This window comes from Cyanistes caeruleus, chromosome 3 (assembly GCF_971803275.1).
Source record: "Cyanistes caeruleus chromosome 3, bCyaCae1.hap1.1, whole genome shotgun sequence".
Taxonomy (NCBI): domain Eukaryota; kingdom Metazoa; phylum Chordata; class Aves; order Passeriformes; family Paridae; genus Cyanistes; species Cyanistes caeruleus.
Window position 1 is genome coordinate 99,165,619 of NC_141703.1, and position 24,466 is coordinate 99,190,084.

General features: G+C 38.5%; 1 long non-coding RNA gene across 1 annotated transcript in view; it reads left to right on the forward strand.

The window, feature by feature from the left end:
- Positions 1-14: 14 nt before the first annotated feature.
- LOC111940876 (uncharacterized) overlaps positions 15-24,466 on the forward strand; it is a 30,229-nt gene continuing 5,777 nt past the window's right edge. The window contains exons 1-2 of the long non-coding RNA XR_002869748.2: positions 15-215; positions 719-792. This is a non-coding gene — a long non-coding RNA (uncharacterized LOC111940876). The remainder of the gene's footprint in view (positions 216-718; positions 793-24,466) is intronic.

Genomic DNA, 24,466 nt, shown 5'->3' on the forward strand with positions numbered 1-24,466 from the left:
GAGTGGGCCTGCTTTGGAAGGGACCTTAAAGATCACTGGGTTGCTGGAGCAGCAGAAAACAGACAGGGCCACCCTGTCTTGGGCAGGAAATCCTCCACTCCACTCTGCAGGGAAGGGTCTTGGTACCTCCATGGCTCCCCCAAGAATTTAATTTACACTGAAGACATTGCAAACTCCTCCTGTAAAGCCTTAGGACCAGACTGAAAATAGCAAAGGTAGACAAAAGGGGCCAGGGGCTTTTTCTTCCCCATGCCCAGGGAGAGTGTAGCTCTTCCTGTTGTCATACCCAGCTAGCAGGAACACATCAAGAACAACAAATCTGCTGCAGATCTCTTAGAATGATTGACTCATAGTGTGGTCTGGGTTGAAAGGGACCTTACAGGTCAACGGGTTCTGTTTCCTGCCATGGGCAAGGGACACTTCCACTGGACCTGGAGCACAGGTTGCTCAGAGCTCCTTCCAACCTGGCCTTGAGCACTTCCAGGGATGTGGCAGCCACTGCTTTTCTGTCAAACCTCTGCCAGGGCCTCACCACCCTCCCAGCAAAGAATTTCTTTGTAAAATCTGATGTAAACCTATTGTCTGTCAGTTTGAAGCCATTCTTCATTGTCCTGTCACTCCAGGCCCTTGTAATTAGTCTCTCTCCATCTTTCCTGTGGGCTCCTTTGATGTACTGGAAGGCCACAATTAGGTTACCACAAACCTTTTTCTATTCTAGGCTAAACAATCCCAATCCTCTCAGCCTTTCCTCATAGGAGAGGTATTCCAGTCCTTTGTTCATCTTGGTGGCTTGTAAGTTTAATATAATATTTAAATAATATTTATTACATATAGTTTAATTATTCAATACTTATTTCACAGTTTAATTTTTCTTTTCTGAGACACAACAGAGAGGAAAAATTTTATAATCCATTTGTCTAATATTTTTGTCTATAAAAGAAATTATAAGATTGCTGATGTTTCAAAATGATGCTTTATTCACTATCATTTTAACATTTGCAAATTGCTGGAATTATGTACAGGTCTATTTTGTCTTGATTTCATTAGGTCAAGAGGATGAGTGCTTTTGAAGAGAAGATAATCCTAAAATGAACTTGTTTGTCCCAATTATATTTATACTCATTTGGTTTCTCAAATTGTGCATAAGCAATATGCAGAATTGTTGCTATCTAACCTCAAACAAACTTCATAGTATTAAGAGATAATTTATTATCATCCTGAGGTACTAACAATCTCTTTCATATGGCTTTTAAGGTGCATCTACCACAATTCTTCTAAGCATAACTAAGACTTTCGAGGGTGTGAATTTGGCAAAAAATATTTTAAATCCAAATTTTAGTTTATCCTGTTAAACACCTGAAGGTGTTTTCCTTCTCTTCTTCCTCTTCCTCATCTCAGACACATGATCTTAGCGATCCATTTTTGTGAGTTCTTCCCAAGAAATATTCTCTGCCTTAGCATGTATCAGCTACATGTTAGCATTGAATTAGAAATTAAGGAGGTTGAGATGAGTGTGTTTCTTTAGAATTTATCAAAGGCTAACTTTGGTACCGAAATAGCAGTCAAATAATCATTTCTCTGCTGAAATTCTGTCCATCAATTTGGGAAAAATACTTATTTAATATGAAAATACACTTAGAATGCTTTGAGACAAGTCAGACAAGAATTGTACTTTTTGCCATTTGACTGGTGAAGAAAAATCTTCAGATTTAAGTAGGAGAGACCTTTGTGTCTAGTTTGCTATTTAATCTATTTTAATTTCACTGACTTACAAGTCAACACTTTTGAAAGACTGGTGGTTTATTTAGTTTTTTCAAACCAGATTTGATACCTTGACAGGCATCAGATATATCTGGACAAAAATATTCTAATGGAGGGTGGCATTAAAAAGTCAATAAATTTAGTTTCCTTTATAGTGTCATGTTTCCTCATCATGAGCAATATTATGTTTTTTATACTGAAGTTTTTCTGAAAATGAAAAAAAAAAATTGAAAAACACTTGATCTTTTGTCGTACAGACTTACAGCCAAGATAGCAGGTGTCTAACAAAAGGTCTGAGTAAAATACTGGAAGTGTAACTGGACAGCATGCTATATGCAATAATACATTTTCTATAATTATATTAATATGGGGGGACAATAATGAATGTCATATACTAATTTTATTCTTGTCAAAAAGTAAAGCTCCTCTGGTAATAAATTAGCAAAAGCTCACTGCAGTTAAAAAGTAACTGGGTATTACAGGATTTGTTGAGATCTATTCCACTCTCTCACATTATTTCAGTTGGTATGATAGAGGATTAGCAGAAGAATTCCTAAGAAAACACTTAAGCTTTCTCTATCTACTTAAAGTTTCACAATGCTGCATTTTTAAGGAGATTATTTCATATTAGTGGAATAAATATTATTCAGATTTATATTGTAATGAAAATAGTTTATACATTGGGATAAATATCTAAAAATACTGAAATCTGGTTCTTGTGATGGCAGTAGGGCAGAGAGAAAGAAGGGAAGCCATTACTTATAATGACTTATAAACTTCTTGGATGTTTAGATATTTCTTGTCCTGATCTTTGTATTATGATTAAGTTAAGTCTCTCTGAAGTGGTTCTTTAGAAGAATGTTTAAAGTGGAGTTGTCACACCAACTTCCACACAGTGTCTTACACATGATTTTTTTTCTTTTAAATTCTGTCCGAGTTTGCACATGTGGGTGAAATAATTATAGCTAAAAAGGAAAGTAATTCAGTAGAATAACAAATCAGAATAATTTTTTCCCCCTTGAAATTTAGAGAAATCCCAGTACTTTCTCACTTGATCTATAATCTTCTAAAACTGATTGGTGCGTTTACCTGATTTTATAGGTGTATCATTAATGTACTGCTCTTAATTTATGCCCCTTATCTTCTCTCACATTTTGCACCACAAGCTTGATTAGGAGAACTATAAAATTGATATTTGAATTGTTTTGAGGTGCTGAGTTAACCCACTCTGAAGAGTGTCTGGATCCCATGACTGAACTTTGGCTAGTGCAGCACAGCTGTCAATCTTAGACTGACAGCTTAATTTGCTGATTAAATGTCAACAGTTTCTTAAGCTGCAGAAACCCTCCCCCTTCAAGATTTTTGTTATTTCACTCCATTTATATTCAGTCTCAGCCAGTTCTGTTTGACATAGGCCAGCCTAAGCCCTGCTCAGTGACTATGGAACAGTCCCTACTGATAAAAATTGAGACAGTTTTGTCTGGTGAAAGGATTTCTTTGTTATGTGTTTGGGCAAAAAACCCCAAACATCCCTTCTTTGTTGGTATTGCTCTTCTCTCAGTGCTTCACTTGGTTAGAAAGTGCTGGAATGCAGACAGGTTTATTTTTTTAAGCTTTATTCCTCTCTGGCTATTCCCACACTGTGGCCTGAAAGCATCTGTAGCCCCATCTTGCTGGAAGTCAGAGAAGTCAACTGGTGTGATTCCTGATGATCCAGGAAGTGAGGCAGAAAGCACACACTTTTCTCTGCCTGCACTCCTTGATGGGTTGCTGTATCCCAGGAGGGAGTGTGTACATATATAACTCTTGGTTTTGTGGCCTTGCTTTCAGTTCTTACTGTTCTCTAGCTTGTGACTTGATACAGGCACTGGCTAGAAAACAGAACTCCTCCTCTTCTATGAATCTACCTAATCCAAACTAAGAAATTCAAAATATTCTAATTCTGCTTTCTACCCAAATATCTGTGATCTGAAGCTGAACTCCAACATACTTCCAGGGGTCCAAAGGAGCATATATTATGCATTTTATTTTAATCTAAAAGCTGTACCAATTCCTTCCAGCTCCTAAACAGAGCAGGAAACAAAAGGAGCACGAGAAGGTGGAGAGAGATTTCTGAATAGAACCTCTCTCCTCCAAAGGGCTTCGGCAACCCGAGCCCTCAGAGCCTGTGGAGCACAACTACACCCAGATTTCCACTTTCAGATCCTGAACTCAAAGACCTGGGCCCAGATTTTCAGAGGTATTCAATAACTCTGAAAGTGCTAGAAAGGGCCTGGATTTCTACAAAGTGCTGAGTGCTATTCCTCTGAAAATCAATTGCCTCTACAGTGCTTCAAGCCAGGCATATAAAACATAAGAACTCCAAATCACTAGTTGGTCTTAAAAAGTCTTGGCTCTGAAGCCTGCCAAGTCAGCACCTTCTTTGCCTACTTGTAAAGGCAGCCAAAGAAAGGAAATAGATGAGCCATCAGCTCTGAGCATAATTTCTACTGATTCAGTTCTTAGTTCATGAGTTAGTTGGAAGAAAAAAAGGGAAGCATATGAAGAGAATGTTTTACTTCTCATAAGATGAAATCCAAATGCCTTTAAAACAATAAATAAAACACTTGTTAGAGGAGTAGTTACCCCTTCTGTACACTTATAAGGAAAATGAATTAATTAAATTTTAATTACTAAACACACAAAATTAGTATATTAATTAAGTGGTTTCCAGTTGCAGTAAATGATGCATCAGCATTTTTTTTTCCTATATCTTATTTCACTGATGACAGCCAGTAATGGGCTTTCAGGCTCAATGCGGGCTCCAAGCACTGGGAGCAGCAGGTTGGGAAAAGCAGCCAACAAATCTTTTGACATTAAAAAGCAGAGCTTTGCCACTAATTATATTAAAAGTCAAGTTTGCAATTGCAGCTAGATGGTCCAGGCAGCAAAGTGAATGTGGCAAAAACCATAACCCAAGACACTGGGTACTTAGACTCTGACATAAATCCCATAATCCCAGACTTGGACTAAAGCAGGTGCTCCAAATCAAAATTGTAGTGTCTACCTGACAGGGGTTTGATGGAGGATTAGCTTGCTAAGGCGCAGATATAATAAGGAAGTGATACCAGCTGGATGCAAAACCCAAAGGACACACTGCTTTGTGTGTTGGAACATTGCACAAAGATTTCTTGGTAACATCTTTTTTTGATTGGCCAAAGGATGGTGGACTTCTCTGGTAATATTATAACTGTAGTTTACAAAGGAGATTTGTATCTCTCTGTCCTGTGGTGCAGCCACTTTTAAATGCTTTTATATACATACCCATCTGAGAAGTTGTAATTTGGCAAGGAATCTGTTTCTTTCCCCACACACCTTTTTTATCAGCAGCCCAAGTAAAGCCTTGAAAGATGTTCTCCAGTAAACTCACTAGCTGACATTGAACTCATAAATCAAGTGGAATTCTTTCCCAACTTCCCTCCACAAAGACTTGGAGTTAGCCAGGCAGAGTGGAAGCAAACTCCTGACCGCACAGAATATGCCAGTTCAATTGCTATACCTCAACCTGGAGACACATCAGAACATCACAGAGCTCCCTCAACTTCTGCTTGGTCCTGATATGCTGGTCCAAATCACAGTTTTAATCCCTACATCTCTAGAGAGTTTGGTCTTTCAATCTTTCATTTTGTGTCCAGTCTCTCAGTTAGAATTGCCAGGAACACCAACAAGGAGCCAGTCCTTTTTTTGTGCTTGAATACTGACAGATGGACACTTCCTGAATTTCCCTGTTCTCTTTGCTGTTTCACCAGGATTTAGGGCCACTGGGGAATTCTGGCCTGAGGTGTCCAACTTTTCCTCACTTGTCCACAAGTAGAATCTGACTACTTTGTGCAGACAAATGGGTCTGCTGGGCAGACACTTTTTCACAGACTTGGGACTGAAATCCACAGCAGCAGGATGACTGAGTAAGGAGACAGCTAATTAAATTAAACAATAATGCTTGGAAGGAGTATTTGAACTCCAATTCCATTTGAGGAGCATATGACTTGGAGCTCCTGGGTCATAAATACATCTGCAGCTGGTGACAGCACTTACAGTGACTATTTTTTACAAAATATCTTAGTCATTGGCATATTTGTTCCTTTGCCAGAGGTAATTTAAACATACAGATTTCAGGAGAGTAATCTGGACAACACAAAAAGAGTAGCTCTGTGGGGTCACTCTGTCAGTTGTTGCTTTTTATTGATCTGTTGTCTGTTTTGCCAGTTGACTTTTTTTTTACACAGTCCAAAAGCTGGTAAGAGATTTTCTGAAAACAAAAAAACCCAAAACATCAAACAAAAGAACTAATCATAACTGCACCTCCATGGTACAAACAACTTTTAGGAGATGGCAGGCAACTGGATTCTGGCCATCATTGTTTTTGCAGAGACAGAAATCAGATTTTTTGAATATTACCCAGGGACATAAATTAGACCACAGTAAAATGTAAATTCCATATTCCCTTGTTCCTTCAACAGATCCTCAATGGGCCCAGCATGTTTTTCTTTGCTCTGCTCTGTGACTACTTCTTAAAGTAATTCAGACAGTGAAAATCTAGACTGGCTGAGCTAATAGCTTTCTCTCTCTGCATTCTGCAGTCTGACATGTGCCAGAAACCCCTCAATTAAATATAAAAGCTGAACGGTATAATTATGTTGAAACAACAAAGCACATTTTATGTGGATAGGGAGATCAATTTATTTGAATGGTAAACAGAAATTTTACCTTTAGCTCATGGTCTTGATTTTATAAAATGTAATTTTGGAAACAAAGAGCATTTCCCGAGTTTTCTAAAAAAATCCCAAAAGTTTTAAAGTTTTTTTTCTGTTTTTTGTTTTGTTTGTTTTTTGTTTTTTTCTTTTTTGAAAAGAAGGCAAAATTGCTTCACATTGGTAGCTTTTAATATGATACTAAAAAAAAAAAAATCTATGAACGAAACCAGTTCAATCTTCACAATATGAATCCAATACATATCAAAAGGTTTGTAACCAGCTTTCTCAGGAAGGGGACATACAAACATGAAGCCACTGGCCTGCAGAAGCACAAGAAAGCAGCAGCATGATGTGATCCAATCTCCAGTGTACACGATATTCACTGCACCAGGGCAGGCTGGGGTTTGGCACAGCTCAGCCCATGGGTGATCACCTGCTCCTTGTGACAATGGCCAGTCCTCACTCACCACCTTGTACTTGGATCAAAACCTGTGCCCGCGTCCCCTGCTGGGCTGGGTGCTGTCTATGGGGTCTCAGGACAGGTGGCACAAACCCGAACTTTGCTCACATGCCAAATTTACTTCCAGCCATGCAGCAACAGGTGAGGGACATGTGGCTGCCCTCGGCAGAGATCCCAGGTACCTGTGCACTGCTGTGGTTTAGCTGTCACTCCAGAAAGTCCCAAGGCTTCAAAGTATCCAGTGCACTGCCAGGGCTGCTCCAGAGCTCCCACCCTACACTCAGCACAGCTCTCTGAGGAGCTCTTGTAGCCTGCTCAGTGCATCACATCAGGCACTGTTTTACCTCCCCTTCCTTTTGTAGCTGAAATATGTGCTCAGTAAGACACTGGCAAGGATATGCTGCTATGTTGCCATCCTGCTTTCCCCTACACCTTCCAGGAAAGTGAGAAATATGTGTAAGGTCTCCGAAAATACACCCACCATCAAGCACTGGATAGGAATTAGACCTGTTACAGAAACAAAGCTTCTACATTGCAGTTGAATCAGTGTAGCTGTGAAAGTCTGAAAGGATTCCAGCTGATGGTAGAGATAAAAGTACAACAGCTGGAGCACCTGATACACCTGCTGCCATGTGAACACCATCATCATGCCACACTTTGATGAATATTTTCCTGGCATAAGAGGGGGTAATAATAAAACAGAGCTTCTGCTAACATCCAACTCACTAGAAATGAACTACAATTAGTGAGGGACTTCTCCAGTCCTGAGGGGAAACTGGATTTGAAAGGAAATCTGGAAATAGGCCAAAGATATGTTAAGGTAATGTATTGTGAGAAGAAAGCGGTCATCTTTCAAACACACTCATTACTCTATTCTATCTTATTCGAAAAAGGTGAAGAAACTTGTCCATCCCTAATCAATACCATGCCTCTCACTGACTTGAACAGATTGGACTATATTTAGAATTTCTATATAGGACCCACGCTTTTTTCAGAAACACCATCCTCTATATCAACAGGCAACATGTCAATTGAAAGCACAAGGGGTTATGATAAACCTCTTTGTCTGGCGTGCCTGGCAAGGTTCCAGGTGAATAATACACTAATATGGTGCTTCTTTGTTATCAGGAGTCTGTGACCACAAAGCTCCTGGGGGGAAGAAGAACATTATCAGCTTAACAAGTGATGATTATCTTTGATGAAGCTGCAGCTAGAATTTTTAGGTCACATTTTCAAGTGCTTTTCCTTTCAGATGAAGCACAAAGTATTAAAATACACATAAAAGAGTTGACTGGTTTCCATGCCTCAGTTTAAACAATGGGAAAATCCTGCTCATCTTTTCCTGGAATTCCTGTGTTTCTAACCTAGTCCATACTGGTCCTTACTTGCTTTTTCTTGTCATTGAAACTCAATGGAGAAATCAAATGGAACTGACCACTAAACCTCTGAAATTGTCTTCCAGAAGAAAGAGTTTCTTAAAGAGGCTTTATAAGGAGTGTGGTCATCACTGCTGGGCAAAGAGAGATAGAATTATGGAGCGTTGTCTTAATGCTGTAAAAAAGGGGCATCAGCTGCCCTCTGTATAGCAGAAGTATGCCAGGAAATTCCCAGAGAAATCGAGATGTGAATTCTCCAAGGGGATATAGATTGACACTGCTTAACTGGTGAGAATTTTTAGACCGGAAGGGGAACCAACATCCTGCAGAAGTGCACATGGGTAGGTGATTCATTCTTTCTTCCTGACTCTGAGAGGTGCAGCAAGTCCTGTGCTTTCCCTGGTGGGTTCAGGAGAACTATCAAGGAGCATGCAGTGCCTTAGAATCTACTTTCACTACATTCAATTTGTTTCTCACTTGGGAAACCCAAGTCATTGGCACAGGTGAATGTCTTTCAGGAGGTAGGACACCCTCAAGTGTCTTAACTTCTCCTGTAGGCAATATTTTCCAATCAGTTTCCAGTTTCTTCCTTCAGGACTGGAAATCACTGGCAGTATATGAAGTTTTGGCCAGTCTAATAATTTCTGAGAAGTCACTCACTAAATATTCCACTGTACCTGCAGAATTACCTCATCTAATATAAGATGAAGAGCAGGTCCAATAGTCTTAAATATATTTCAGTCCAATGATGTCTCACCCTCAGCGTGACACTGTGGTGGGCATCATTCTTGTGGAATGCAACTACAACTTTATTTCTAGTTTGTGCAAGGAGTTAGGGCTTTGCAGGCTTGCAGAGAAGATAAATGTGAGCTATTTAAACAGTAGTGAAAACCCCCCTGTTGATAAATTACAGGAGCCTTCAGATATGATTGTCCCAAATTAGTGGACAAATTGACTTAGCAATTTAGCTAACAATGTCCACCTGGCCACATGACCGTGGTCTATGTCACTAGGGGAGGTCATGCTTCATTCTGAAGGTTATTTTAAGCTCTTCCATAAAAAACCCCACAGTGTCCTGTTACGTGAAAACCATAAATACACAGCTGTTTTTTTTTCAGTTTCCATGAATCACCAGCCCACCACACTGCATTCAGAATGGTATCTTATCTTCCCTCCTCAGAGAATGAAGCCAAAACATGGTCTATCATATTCTGAATCTAATATTCATTTGTTTGAAGTGAATTGCCTGGCTTGTATCAATTCCAGCATTTCCCATGTTTGTTATCCATAGTAAGATCCAAACCTTGGCACCAGTGGAAATGGGAGCTGGAATCTAAACTAAATAAGGAAACCCAAGTATTTCTATGTATTTTTTGTAGTTTCTATTAGTGGTTTCTATTAGTGTGGTTTTTAATGCATTCTTTTCTGTGTGTTTTGCCCATTTTTATCTTGAACTCATCTACAATTTAAAAAAATAAGTTCTTCAAAGACAAAGCCATCCACAAACATACCAATGACTAAACAAAGATTATCTCCTCTCATTTTGAACACACTGAGATTAAAAATGGCTTCATAGCAATGCTCCTATACCTGACAAAGCTTTTTAAATGTGACTCCATTTAAAGTCTGAATTTCTTTTCCTTCTTTGTCATAACTGTCAGTATCATGGGTTTATTTATAATATATTTTAAAAGTTACTTCCTTGGGGAATATTCTTATTTTAGAGGCTCTATTTCTATTTCTTTTTAAAAGACTATGATTGGATGGAAACACCTGAAGAGAGAATGAAACATTGAACCTCGTTAATGTCATTGCAGCCACGAGAACGATACTTCAGCCACCTATGTGACTCACTGCTTTTTGTAAAGGCATGAATGATTTGAATATACAGTTGGCTGAGCTTTAAACTGATCAGCTTGTGGGGTACATACGTATACAGGAGAAAAATTATCCTTTGGAATAGTATGACTGAAAGGGAAGGAGTGAAACAGTACCAATTTACATACGATGAATACCTGATTTATGCACAGTACTTGGATCAAAACCAGCTTTGATTTTCAGCCCAGACAGGAAGTTGATTTGCATCAGTTTTACATATGTTGGAATTTGACTCTATTTGTTTTCCACTGAAAAATTTCAATGCTCATTCACCATGATGCTGCACTAGGTATACTAACTGACAATGCTGCAAAATGCTTTTTAAATGCCACAAGTACAAAAGCTAATGTTTTACTCTCATAGAGGTGATCCCATAATTCAAAGTGCATCCGTGAATCTAGTCCTTTCTGCTATTTTGTTTATTTTACTTTTACTGCATTATTCCTGTATTAAATCCTGAAAATTTTAGTAAAAGCAAAATGCTGTGGTAATGTTTTCAGATTCTAATCTGATAAAAAATATTCAAACAAATATTTTCAAATCCATAACATCGTGTTAAACAGCATCTTCTTTTTATTTACATTTTTAATATGGTGCAATATTTGTTTTGGTACCTGAAACAGTTGCCAATAGTACTCTGAACTTAAAACCCCACAGTCTTTGAGTTTCCAGTTCTGCAGTCATTGATCAATAAACCTCTTGTTTGAGGCAGCAATGACTTTTAAATAGATGTATGCACAATTTAGCCTTGATAGCTTATTAAAATTTCAAGATTCAGCTGAAAAACTTTTAGGATGACATATCCCCATCTTCTTGGATCTTGCATTCTGGGTGTAGAAGAGCTACAACTCTCTGTCTGTGAGATTTAAACTAAAAGAAAACTCTAAGAAGTCAGGCCTCTTCAGTGTTCCACTAAACCCCACCTGCTTTCTTCCATTTTCTTAGTGTCTGCAATGTAACTAAAAATGGTCATTTGAAACTAACAGGCACAGCACTGCCAGCTGACAATAATAAGATTTTCCCAGTATTGTTATCTGAGTTTTAGGGGAGAAAGATTCAAGATTATATTTTTGTGCCTATTTTCCTCTAGTATACTGCCTATTTTTCACAGTATACTGTGGTTTTTGGGTTTTTTTTTTTTGAGTCTGGGAACTGCAGCATACATCTTGGTTCCTTAAGTTCCTCAAATTAATTTAAAAAGCAAATGTCTGGCTTTAGGTGGGACCTTCCCTTTGATACTATCAGTTTCTCTCTGAAAAGACAGATTGTCATTTATATCTATTTTAACCTCACTACTGACCAAGATATTAGATGATGCCTTGTGAAAAGATCATTCTATATTAACTTGTTGCGGGAAACTTTTGGGAATCTGGTGCTCAGAACGGTGTTGTGTGACATCTGGAATGAGATGAATGTTGGAAGTCCTGTGTTCCTAAAACACAGTGATGGGAAGAGGATTCTGAGCCAGAGCTTTGGCCACTTCCTTCTAGCAATTGCTGCAGAAATACATAAGATATATATTCATGTTCTCAGGGATTCTGCAGTCTGTATTTCCCCTTTGGTTTCTTTCCCTGCCTCATTCTCCACCGTGGCAGCTTCTCTCCCTGAATCATCACTGACTCCTTCCAGGGAAGGAACAACCAGCTCCTGCTGAGAGGGATCATCTCAGCCAGTGAACGAGGAAGGGACTAGGGGGTAGAGGCAGAGTTCCCCTGTTCCCAAACACTCACGTTCATATAATGTACAGCAAGCAGAGCAACAACATGGGCTCTGTCCAACACAGATGTATGGCTCTGCAGTTCCAAATTATATTCCTTGCCTGCCCTCTCTGCTGAGACCTCTGCACAAACAGTTTTTCTTTCAAATACAGATTCATAAATATTTAACAGACAGTCTACTGCCAAAGCAAACCTTGAACTAAAGTTTAGCCAGATGATCCAATTGCCTTAAGTTAGCACTGAGCTCCAACTGTCCCAGCTGTTCAAAAACTAAAAGGTATTTTCAGCAAGGCTATAATTTAGGCAGCATTATCTTAAGGGATTTCTAAGCTCATGAGAAGCATGATTTGTGTTCATAGCACAAGGGATTTGCATAGATAACACATAAATCTATTAGGAAGCAACAATAGCTGCAGCACTCACAGCCAATTGTGCACTGCTGTAAAAGCTGGGTAGCAGGGACCACAGTATTCACATTTTCACTGGGGAGGGGTGGCTTCATGGGGAGAGGTGGAAAAAGTATAAATCAGTCAGTTATTCTATGATCTGCTGGAAGAAATTAGGGTATCAAGATGTGACAAAATTTCTCTTCATTTTCAGCCAGCAAGGTTTTATTTCAGTCTCTTGCGTGTTTGTGTGGTAATTAAGTTGAAGTAGAGCCTGGCACATCTAGCTGGCAGAAACAGATTATTTGTTTGGAAGATGCATTCACAAAATCAATATGAATCCATTTGTGAAAGTGGAGTAATTTAGAGAAATACCCAGTATCCTCATTTCAGTTCTGCTTGTTTACTGAAAACAGTGTGAAAAGAATTGGAAAGGCAATGTACACTTAAACACATACATTTAAGGACTTGCCAGACAAAAGATTGTGTAGTTATTAAGCAATCTTTTTTCCTGGATCCAATAACTTTCCTGTTTTATACCAAAAAAGACTTTCAAGGAGTTTAATCAAAAATACTTCATGTGGAATCCTGTCATAAATCTTTTGACGAGTTAAAGTTTATTTTTAAACTTGTATTCCTCCAATTTTAGCTCTCTCTTTGTGGGGGACATTTGACTTAAAGTCTGATACCTAGTTCATCCTAGAAGTTTTCAGAATAGTGAATTACATAAAAAACCCCTCCCCGAAACCCAAAAAGCCCAAAAAGCCTTTGCAAGAGCCACAAATTTACAAATGCAAATTAGCATGGTGCAAAGTTTCATTTCTATATATATATATAGAAATGCTCTTTCACTAGTCATGGTCCTTGCCATTAGGCAGGTCCAGTCTTATTTTCTGTAGGGCACACAAGGAATTTGTGGAATCACCAGCCATGGTATTTAGATGAGTAGGTGTGGAACTGAGGGACATGGTTTAGTGGTGGACTTTGTAGTGCTGGGTTAATGATATGACTCGATGGTCTTAGAGTTCTTTTCCAGTTTAAATGATGTTATGATTTTGATTCAAAGCCCTCAGGTATTGCCTATTAACCATCACTTAACTTTTCTGTTTCACAATAACTTGTCTTCATCTGTGAAATCATCTTAAGAAGCCTCTATTTTGAGGGTTTTTGCTTCTTTTTCCTTTGCCTTTCCTGGCTGTGCACCGAGACAACTGCACTGAGCAGCCATCATATAAATGCAGCTGGTGAACGGACCTGATCACTATATCAAAAGTAATCTGTCCTGCCAAATCAGGAATATTTCACAGAAGTCTGTGAGTCAGTTCACTCTGTGGACCTTAAAAGCTACAATGGGACAACATCCAGTACAGAAGAGCAGCTGGGGCACACTGAAGGCGTGGATTTGTTCCTTTGTCCCAAAAGACACTTTGGCAGCACATCAAGCAATGACCTGCCATGGTCATAACTCAGATGTCCAGCAGCTCTTTGAGAGCTCTGTTTCAAGGAATTCTTCAACCTTCCTGCTTTTGGCTCTATGGGCAGATTATCCCATTAAGGTCCAGCTGGGGTAATAGGAATCCACCAGGGATAATGTAAGAGCTTAGTAATTCCCTAGTACATACACAGCTTACCTTCCCTGTAGCAGCATAACCCTCCTGGGCTGGTTTTTCTTGACTACATACCTCCTGTGGCTTTGAAATACATTCCCTAAGCAGTTCCCTAAGCTTGAGCTGTAACTGTTAGCTGGTTGCTACAACCCCTGTGTCAGGGATTGTGAATAATTCCAGGGATAGAGCAGCCAGAGCTTCTCTGGGAAACCTGTTCCAGTGTCTCACCAACCTCTCAGTAGAGATTTTCTTCTTAATATCCAACCTAAACCTACTCTCTTTCAGTTTAAAGCCATTCCCCCTGCCTTGTTACTACATGCTCTTGTCAATAGTACATGAAAGGAGTTTTCAGCTGCTTTTTATTTGGAGAGTTTAAATAAGGCAAGTGGAGCATGTAGTGAAATACCATAGAGAAAGAGTTTATGTTTGCACATATGAACTCACATAAATGACCTTGTCAGGAATGTACCAGCTTTTTCTTTTAGGTTCTGGAGTTCAAAAGTTTTAAACTATTCTGAAGTGTACTGCCACTGTTCAAGTGAGCATGGAGACTTGGAACCAAATATATAAGGGGAGAGCAAATCCTCTTGGATCTCTTCCTGCTACATACACTTTGTGTGGCACTTCAGCACTCTGGACAGCCTGGCCCATGACAAAGTCACACACTGATCTGAAGACAGAAGTTTTCCTAACTTCTAACTTTCTAAAACTGCCTGAAAAGCAATGGCAATAAGCTGTACATTTGTTCAAGTTCTTATCCCATATGGACAGTTAATGAGACCATTCTTTCAGCCCCATCAGTATGAGACAAATGATGTGGAAAGTAATTGTACTTGTACTCTTGTACTCTTCTCTTGCTTTCCTATCTTGCAACTTGTAAATAAACCAAAGTTTTCCTAAGCAATTAGCTTTCCAGCACATTCTGTGCATTCTCCTTAACTTAGCCCTCTTTCATGCCTGAAATGGGAAGGTCCAATTGGGGGAATCACAGAGTGGACCTATACATCTCTGTTCTGAAATAATGTTGTTACCTTCCTTTTTCTTGTGGTTGTGATCAACCTTATGGAACTTCATCTTATCTGAAAAATGTTTTGGTTTAGTCCTATTAACATTAATTTGACACCCCACATTTCTTCATTGCTGATACACTCCAGTCCTTTACCTATAAATGATAGTCAGTATGATTCTGAAAAATTAATTTGATCTAGCTTTAGTATTCATAAAGCATCTTGATCAGTAATGCAGCTGATCACAAATTATTTAGCTGCTGTTTCCTGGATAACTTTAAGACAGCTTCTGGCACAAGAATCAAGCTTAAGTTTTTAGCTTACACACACCTGACTTTTCTGATTTTTCTAATAATTATATACATGTTATTGTCCAGAGCAAAAATCAACCCTCTCAGAAGGGTTAAGGACTAAAGCTGACTCTATTCTTTGAAAAAAGATGTCTAGCAGGAGCAAGTGGATTCACCACCAGTGCGTAGATTTAGAGAAATCTAAATTGTACAGTAATTTTGACAAGGTAAAAATAGGAAATTAAATTCAGGATGGCTTTGACCAAATGTTTCATTTACATATTCTTTATCTCTTTCAGAGCTCTACTCAGTAGTACAGAAATGAGTGGAGTAGCTACTCAATAGAGCCCAGGATATTGCCTAATTTTGGGTTTGATGCTCTGATCTTTTGTTCTGTGAGGCAACTGTGGGCTATTCTTTCATCTTTCTGTGACTCAGCTTCTCCCTCCATCATCTCAATTTTGAAAAGATCACCTCTTTTTTATGGATTTATGAATCTTCTACATGTATGCACCTTGAATTTTGACCTTCATTTCTGAATTATTCTATTTTATCACAGAGGTACAACTAATTTATTGTTAAAATAGAGTGACTTTTTATTCCCTCATAAGGAACAGGATTATGAAGGATACCTGGGTTCCTCAGTGGATTTTTAGAGATATTTCAATGAAATAAGACTCAAAAGTAAAGTAATACTACTTTTGTTATTAATCCAGAAGTTTAGTAGTTTAGATTTTCCAATTTTGTTTCCTTGCCAATGCACCAAATAAATGTTGTGGCTTTAGCGTATTAGCTAAAATATCACTAGAAAACTTACTTATTTCTTGCTATGAGATATGGATTAGAAGAAGAGCAAAACAGGCTTAAAACTTAAAAGGAACAAAGAAACTTTATTAACAAAAACTACAAGAATAAGAAACCAGAATAAAACCTCCAGAAACCCTTTTCCCCACTACCCAACCATTCCCTTGTTCACATGACAACATAGAGACAAAAAACTTAGTGGTTAAAACAGTCTCAATTTTGCTATAGTCTTTTTATCAGTCTTTGTAGAGAAAAAGAAGTTCTCTTCTGCTTATCTATGTTTTTTTTTTTTCACAAGAAAACCATTTTCTTCATGGCTTTCTATTTCTCTGATGCCAGCTGCCCAGAAATTCTGCCATCAGTTCTCTCCTCCCATTTCACATCACTCTGAGGTGTATATGGGTCATGAGTCTAGGGGTGTCATTTTTAAGGATGAGTTTTTCAAAGGCAAAAGTTCTCTTAATCTATCTCTGTGAGCCTCTCTGGAAACAGAAGTTTTCTCTTTGCCTCTTAAAGGCCACAAATCTTCAACTATTACTTCTCTTTAACAGTTCCAGCATCTCATAGGATCACAACTACTTCACCATTTGCTTAAATCTACACTTCGAAATACTCTATTCCCCCCACAATACTCTTTCATGAATTAAAGGAGTTTTTTAGAACACTATTGTCCATTTTCATAGTTTCAGCAAAAGAATATTTCAGTTTATTAAAGCATCTCCTTATTTCTCTCCCCCCTCTGAAGCTTAATTCCTTTCCTCACTGTCTTTGATAGTTTATGTTGTCTCTTCACATGTTGATCATTCTCTCTCTCTTTCCCCTCTCTCTGAAAAAAGGATTAATCTGCAAATCTCATCTGGGTAATGAAAAAGTTAAAATCTTGCCCAAGCATTGTGGATGGTCCTGTGATCTCTGCCGGAGCAGCAGCTGGAGCTGTCTTCGATAGAAGATTTTTTTCAAGGCTGCTCTGGAGAGTGTTGCCACTGTCTCAGCACGCTACAGGTCAATGGCTTTCTCTCTCTTTACCCGGCAGTCTCTGGTGAAACTCAGCAGCGGCAGAAAATGCAGCCGAGCCAGGGACCGGCCTGGACCGGCCTGGGCCCGCTCCCCTCATCCCCCCCACCCTCTGCGGCCTTGTCCGGCCTGGCTGGGGGGGAGGAGGCCGAGCCAGAGCCTGTTACCTCTTCAGAACCCAGAAACCAAAGAGAGCAAGATACTCCCAGACTTACATCTTAAGATGGTGTTCACAGGTTGATCTCACTTTTCAATGGTCAAAACCACTGTCAGTTCTCAGAAATGGTTAGTTATTGGCCAGGAGAAAAAACTCCCATCCGCCTCCATCAGTTTCAGCTTCCCCAGCTCTCAAAGCTAATCTTAAAGGTACAGAACTTTATATATAACATAAACTGGGCGATTTGGGATACCAGTATCATAAGGTCACCCCAGGACATCCTTGTATATTAAAACAAGAGTTTCTACCACATAAAGATACTTATATTTGAAAATGGAGCCATTATTTATTCAGAGGTTAGCAAAAACTAAATCAGTAGTGTTCCAAAATTACAAATGAAACTCAAAATCAACGCAGGCATACAATTTAAATCTCTTGTATTATTTGAGTAGGATTACTGAAATTTTAAGAAGAATTCCACTTCTATTATGTAGAAAGCCACTCTGAGATACATGAGGCAGTTGAATGGATGTGATGAGAATTAGATGTGATGGGCTTGTGGATGAGGAAGGTGTGATTAAAAGAAGAAGAAAGGCAGGATCTTGTCTGGGGGAAGAGACAATAGATTAGCATGTGATCTATGTGGTTTTGAGTAGTTAATAAAATGTCTAGATGAATAGAAGTATCTGCAAGGCAAAAAGAAGAAATTATAATTGTAGGAGTACTAGCTGATCTTCACTTTACACAGATGCCTTTAAAATAAATTAATTATCAGCAAAATAGTCCAGGGAGAACTTTTGCAAAAAATTGCAGATGAAGCCTTTTTTCTTGTGCTGTGAAATCGTTTATAAAGAGAATGTCATTTCTGTTGGCCACTCAGACAGGAATTAAATGAGCAGGGTTCTTTCAATTTTCTTTGCTAGAGTAAAATGGATGGCTGTCTTGCATTCTGCTTTCAATCAGACATGTAGCAATAAGGACATCTGAAAAATAAAGTCATTACCATAGACCATTACAAAAATATATTCCGATTATAAAGAGGGCAGTGGACTTCGTGCTTCCAAAGATTTACAGGGACATCTATACTGAGCAAAGAAGAGTCCAGAAAACCTATTAATTGACACCAAATGGGACAGGGATAATAATCTATTGCAGACTGATGCTATCCAGAGGCCCATGCTTCCCTAAGCATCCTGCCATATTGCTGTGGTCTTGGATTGAGTACCTATGGCTCACTGCTCTACTGATCCAGCTATATTGCTTCTGGCTCTGCTGGAGGATGGAAATGATCCCACCTTCTGTAATTTTAATTTCTGTCAAATTGCCAGCCTCTTCTTCAGTGCGTGGAGTTGTTGTCCCCATCTCTGCTGAAAGACAGTGAAACCAGGACTTGTGGGAATCAGCAGACATTCATGAAAAGCAGGATACTGAAATTCTTATAACTGATACATGAGAAGATTCCCTGAAAATACTAAATAAATGGTGTAAAAATAAGCAATATGGGTATTTATCGTATTTGTGCTAGAGCTCATTGAGCCTATTCTGTTGGGAAGTCAAGAATTTGTTCACTTTTAAAAGAGAATATTCTGTTTCTGCTTAAGTCATTAGCATAGGACATGCTATTCTAATCACCTTTGGCAGAATGCAAATAAAACATGCAGTTTCCTATTCTTTCTCTCAAGTTCCACCAATACTGATTTGCTAATTCACTCTGGCAGAATACCAGATGTCCCATTGTGTAAAAATACTTCTACTCATAAGGTGAATGAACAGTTCAATTTCCCATTACAATTTTCCCCATCATTTGTTTGTAGTATCATATTTTGCTTTATGCTGCTCTTTCCCACAGCAATAGCCCATCTGCAATGCTTAGCTAAGGACAGGCAAGGTGTTTCATTAGAGTGTGGCTTAGAGTATCCTTGCTTAGGAAACAGAAATGCCCTGTTTTATCTGTAGCTTTACTGATAGTGATTGCTTCCTTACTAGACACAATTAATGGAAGATACAATCTTCTCTATCCCCCTTAGAGGAGATACCAGTCCTGTGACATCTGAAAGATTCCTCACTACTGTACAATAAAAGGTACAGTGATTACAGTCCCTTCCACATTCTCAGAGACACTTCTTGTCATGAGATCACACAATCTCTGGTGCAGAGTCCCGATTTCCTTTCTATGAATCTTCTGCTTCTTTCCCCATTCCCCTCCAGAACAGCTCCACCTCTTTTAAACAGCGTTGTTACAGTAATGATGTTACAATAGCAATGTTGTTACCAGGTGATGTTAATGATGTTTCTAACCAGGTTCACTAAAAATTGTAGTTAGCAGTTAACCAGGCTTTGAGACATAATTAAAAAAAAATTGTAATAAAACTCTTCAGTGGAAAAGCTCTCCGAAAGTCAAGCACAGACAAATTTTCCTTTCTGTCTCTTGTCTCACTGTGTTCAACCACATTGTGTGAAGGAAGGAGATAGATTTTAAATTACAAACTTCAACACCTTTCTTTGAGACAGAGATGCCCAACGCTTTAGTTAACATGTTCATTCACTTTGCAATTTGTCAGACTGAAGAGTGGCTTGGACACTCAAGCTAAGCTCCTTACATCTGTAAGAAAGAAGGGATGGGAAGTGCAGATAGAGATACCAGGTGCCATTTATCCCCCTCCTGCAATCTCTTGTCTTTCTACAAGCATGGAAGGAATCAAAAAAGACCAAAACCTTATTGCATACTTACATAAAGGGATAGAGTGGCAATGTCTAAGATATCTGTCATCATCAAAGATTTTGTGAATTCAGTAATAGAAATTGCATTCATTGAAAGTATTTCATATTGCTAGGAAGTGAACCTTGATGTTTTATGCCACATGGGACACAAATGCCCTGACCATGATTTTTTGACCCAAACACTTGTGAAAATATCTTACAATGCATTCAGTTGTAAAAGGACAGGGGAGGAACAGGGCCACTGACTGTAATTATGCAGATACTGCCTGGATCTCTGTAACTGGAAAAGTGTTTGCAAGGCTGCAATGTCATTTATAGTGCAATGAGGCCTCACTTCTCAGATTTCCATTAGAAGGGAATGGAATTAGTGGATAGTCATGGGAAGGACAAGCACAATGTTCCCAGGCTGCATGATCCAGGAACCAGAGTGTCTGGCTGCATCACATACCTGCCCTACAGAAGACATCAATCATCCTTCTTCTGGATGTCTTCCAATGCACAGTTCCCCTCTTCCTTTCATTAACTGGGAAGAAAGAACTCAACAAACTAAACTATGCTGTCACTTCTCTGTTTCCAATACTTTTTGTTTGTTTTCAGGCACCTGGGCTGTTAAAGCTTCCTTTCCATTTCTCTACAATTTCTTATACAGAAATGCCAATAGAAATCTGTGCTTATTCTTAAAGAAGCTTTACTGATCTCTGCACAAGAAATTCTAGGAAACTACTTAGGAATAGCTGGAAATGGTGGAAAATGGCATCACAGAGGCTGTTTTGGCCTGCTCATAACTGCCCACCCACCAACACAGCCACGCAAGGGGAAAAAAGAAGACAGAGAACACTGTGCAAAGGTTCCTCATCCAGATCTTATCTGCTTTCCAAGGACAGCAAATTGCTTTTTCTCTTGTCCAGTGTGAGGCATCCTGCTAAGTGTATTTCAACATGACAAGTATCTCAAGAGACTCAAAACACACATCATCATCATCTTGCTCTGTGAATTCAACGACCTTACTCTTGCATCTGTAAGGGTAGATGGATGACATTTCCAGCATTTTTCCCTGAAGAAAGAAGACATAAGAAATATTAGAAGTCTTAGGGACATTGCAGGCAAGCTGCAAGCTGAGAAATGTGTATAAAAATGAGTCAGGTTAGTAGTCACTCCAGGCAGCACCTTTTCCATAGACTGTCAGGGATTAAATGAGAGAAAAACATTTCAGGAAACAGTTCTGTTCTTACAACATAGGTTACTGCAATTCACTCATTAGAAAGGCTGTTTAATACTAGAAAAGTTGTTCAAGTTTATATCATTTATTATGATTATTTTTATAAACTTTATTATTAATACTATATTGCATATTATCTGTCTTGTCTTGCTTATCCCTAATAATTAGCAAAGTGACCTGGCTTCTAATTCATAAAGACTCTGCACCAAAAAGCATCAACAGTCAACTTCTGAAGTGACAAAATTGCACAGCAAGGGTGTACGCTGAAATGGTGATGATTTTTACAGCTTGCAAATCACATAAAAATCCAATCCAAACCAAACCAAACCAAACCAAACCAAACCAAACCAAACCAAACCAAACCAAACCAAACCAAACCAAACCCCAAAAACCAAAACAAACAAAATCCCCAAAACAAAACAAAAGCAACAACAAAAACCCAAAAAACAAAAAGGGAAAATCAAAAAAGACTAACATTCCATCAGTTTTTCCATCAGCTGAGGATGAGGAACTCAGATTTGAATTCAACTACAAAAATTCTACAAAAACAAAAATTCTAAATTTAAAGACCTTGTCCTATAACTAAAATTTTGCAAGCACAAAGTGATAAATGGATTTGGTACAGTGTCAGAAATTGTCACATAAGAGGTCAAAGAACCAGGATGATAATCTCAAGACAGCTTAGTTAATGAAAAGCAATTGTCATTAACTGAGGCCATTCCTTGTTTGGAGCAGCAAACTATGTGTTTCAGAGGCCAACAGTTGAAAGAAACTGCCTGAAAATTAAAAGCATTTAAAAGTCCTTTGGGGCCAGTTTGAGTTCATTACATTTTTGTTTCAGATGTTGTTTACTTTGGCATGTTAAGCTATCCAGAATATTCCAGCATCTTGAAAATATGCCTTAGCAACCTTAACATCTTGGTTCTCGTCAGATCCACAGGGAAGCTGATTGTGCTGCATATGATAGTGCTCCATAAATGGCCCCATTTCTGCACCAAATGCTGCCAAAAAGAGCAGCAAACATCTACTCAGTCTTCAAGTGCTGATATCTTACACAGTTCTGCATGAAGTAATTGCTATTCCATTGGAGAGAATAAAGGCTACTATGCCAAACCCAGCTAACACTTTCATTTATAATATATTCTTGCAACCTGCTCTTGACAGTGACATTACCCTCTATAGTTTACTGTAGAGCTTCAGTATGTAAAAAGAACACCAAGCCTCTTTAAAACATTCTGCTGTCCGTGTGGAAATCCATTTCAGAGTCAAAATCTCCCTTTTCCAAACAGGATTTATACTGTACAAGACAGAATTGTACCCACACTCCATCCCACTGAGCAGGTACAGTCCTGTTGTGTGGTTTCAGCACCTCTTACCAGGCTCAGACCTTGGCTAGAGCAAAAACCTTGTAAATGATCTCATCCATGGCAAATATGCAGAAGCAAATCTTACCTCCTGCATGTAAAAAATTGTATTTTCTGCAGTGTACACAATTCATCAGTGTTAATATGCTGTTGTGGCTGTCATTTCACACAATGTTTCAGCCTATATCACGACTTGTTTGTTAGGTAGGCTTAGCTCATAATTTTGGAAGCCTGATACTGTAAAAACCTACTGGGGGATTAGGATTAATTTATCATGACCTGTGGGAAAAAACCAAAAAATAGTCTTTAAGACTTCTGATGTTAGGTCAAATATTGTGCATCACTAAAGATTTTTCCTGCATAAAAGAGAAAAGACTCACCTGAACGAGCAAAGAGCAGATCAATATGACTGAGGAGGGGAATGAATGTGCCAGAGAAATTCAGGTACTGTGAAGCAAATGAGCAAATCAGTGTAGAATGCAGGAGTGGAGTCAAACAGCCACCCTGTTACCTTGGAGAACAGGTGGCTCTTTAGAAAGAATGGAAAAAAGACATAAATGATCTTGAGAAAGGAAGGAATATAGGGAACAGGTGTGCCTGCTCCACAAAATACCTAAGTGGAATTGTAAGCAGAGTAAAAGCTGGAAAGACCTATGAAGTGAGAGACAAGAAACATGATATTTGCACAGGAGACTAACAGCTAATAACAGATCTGTCAACAGAAAAGTTATGAACAGAAAAGGTTTAGAGGGAGAGAAGTTTGTCAGCGAGTTTAGGTGGGACACAGGGAACCGAAGTTCAGTGATTGGAATTACTACTTTTTGTAGAAGATTTCGCTTTGAGTGTATAAAAGCAAAGCAAAACCTACCAGTCAGATCTCAGACAGGACATTTTAGCACAATGCCCACATCAATATATGTGGAAAAAATTGGAAATAATGCCTAACACCTATTACTTTACCTAAGAAATTAAAAATCACCACTACTTATGAAAGATCCATACCATTTATCCTGGGACAACATAGAATTTAAAAGGCCTCTCCTCTTGTCAATAAAATTTGTGCTAACTAAGCATAATTTGTCAAATAACCAAACTAATGCCGAAGTGAAAAAAAAAACTCCTTCATTTCAATTTCAGTGAAAATGGGATTGAGGAAAGATAACCTGCAAACCTGAAAAACTGATAATTGTCAGGGAAAAAATTACCATCACAATGCTTCTGAAATAACCTTATGAACAAAGTACATTTAAAACATAGAAACCAAGATATTTAGCTCTTTGAAACAATGTTGATTTACACCATCTGAGAATCTGCACTGCCCACAAGACAACAGACTCTTTCTTCCAAACACTGGATAGTTCTTTCTACAGTACTGTTATATTATAATATGACTAGGAAATGTTGCAAATGGATCTAATTATTATTATAATCTTAACAACATAATCTTGAAGTCCTTGTCAAATGTTATTTCCAAGACATAGAGAGATGTCCTACAGGCAGAAGAATTAAAATAAATAGATTAAATAATTTCCTACTGGCGAGATATCCTAAAAAGCTAATAGGTTTAGATTCTGGATTGGATTCTGTAGCAAAGATATTTGATTTACTTGTCAAAATTTAAAGACCTTACAGTCCTTCATCAATCACTATGAACAAGATAGGTTAATTAGAAAACCCAAACTTAACAATTACAATTCAGACAATATTTTGCAATGTGTATTAACTAGAGGTCAAGTAGGACTGTGCCTTCAGTCTAATATTTTACATCTAGTTAGTACTAGTCCATGTGCTTCACTGTTTCAGATATACAGTAGCAATTCTGTTTTTTAAAAAATGGTGGCTTTCAGATCCAGTGAATACTGAAATCCTCCAAAATTTGGAGGACTGTCTTTTATTTGTGGCTTCTTGAGTGATGAATACTGAAACCAAGGCAAAGTAAGTGAATCCATGTCTGCACTGACCAATTTGCTT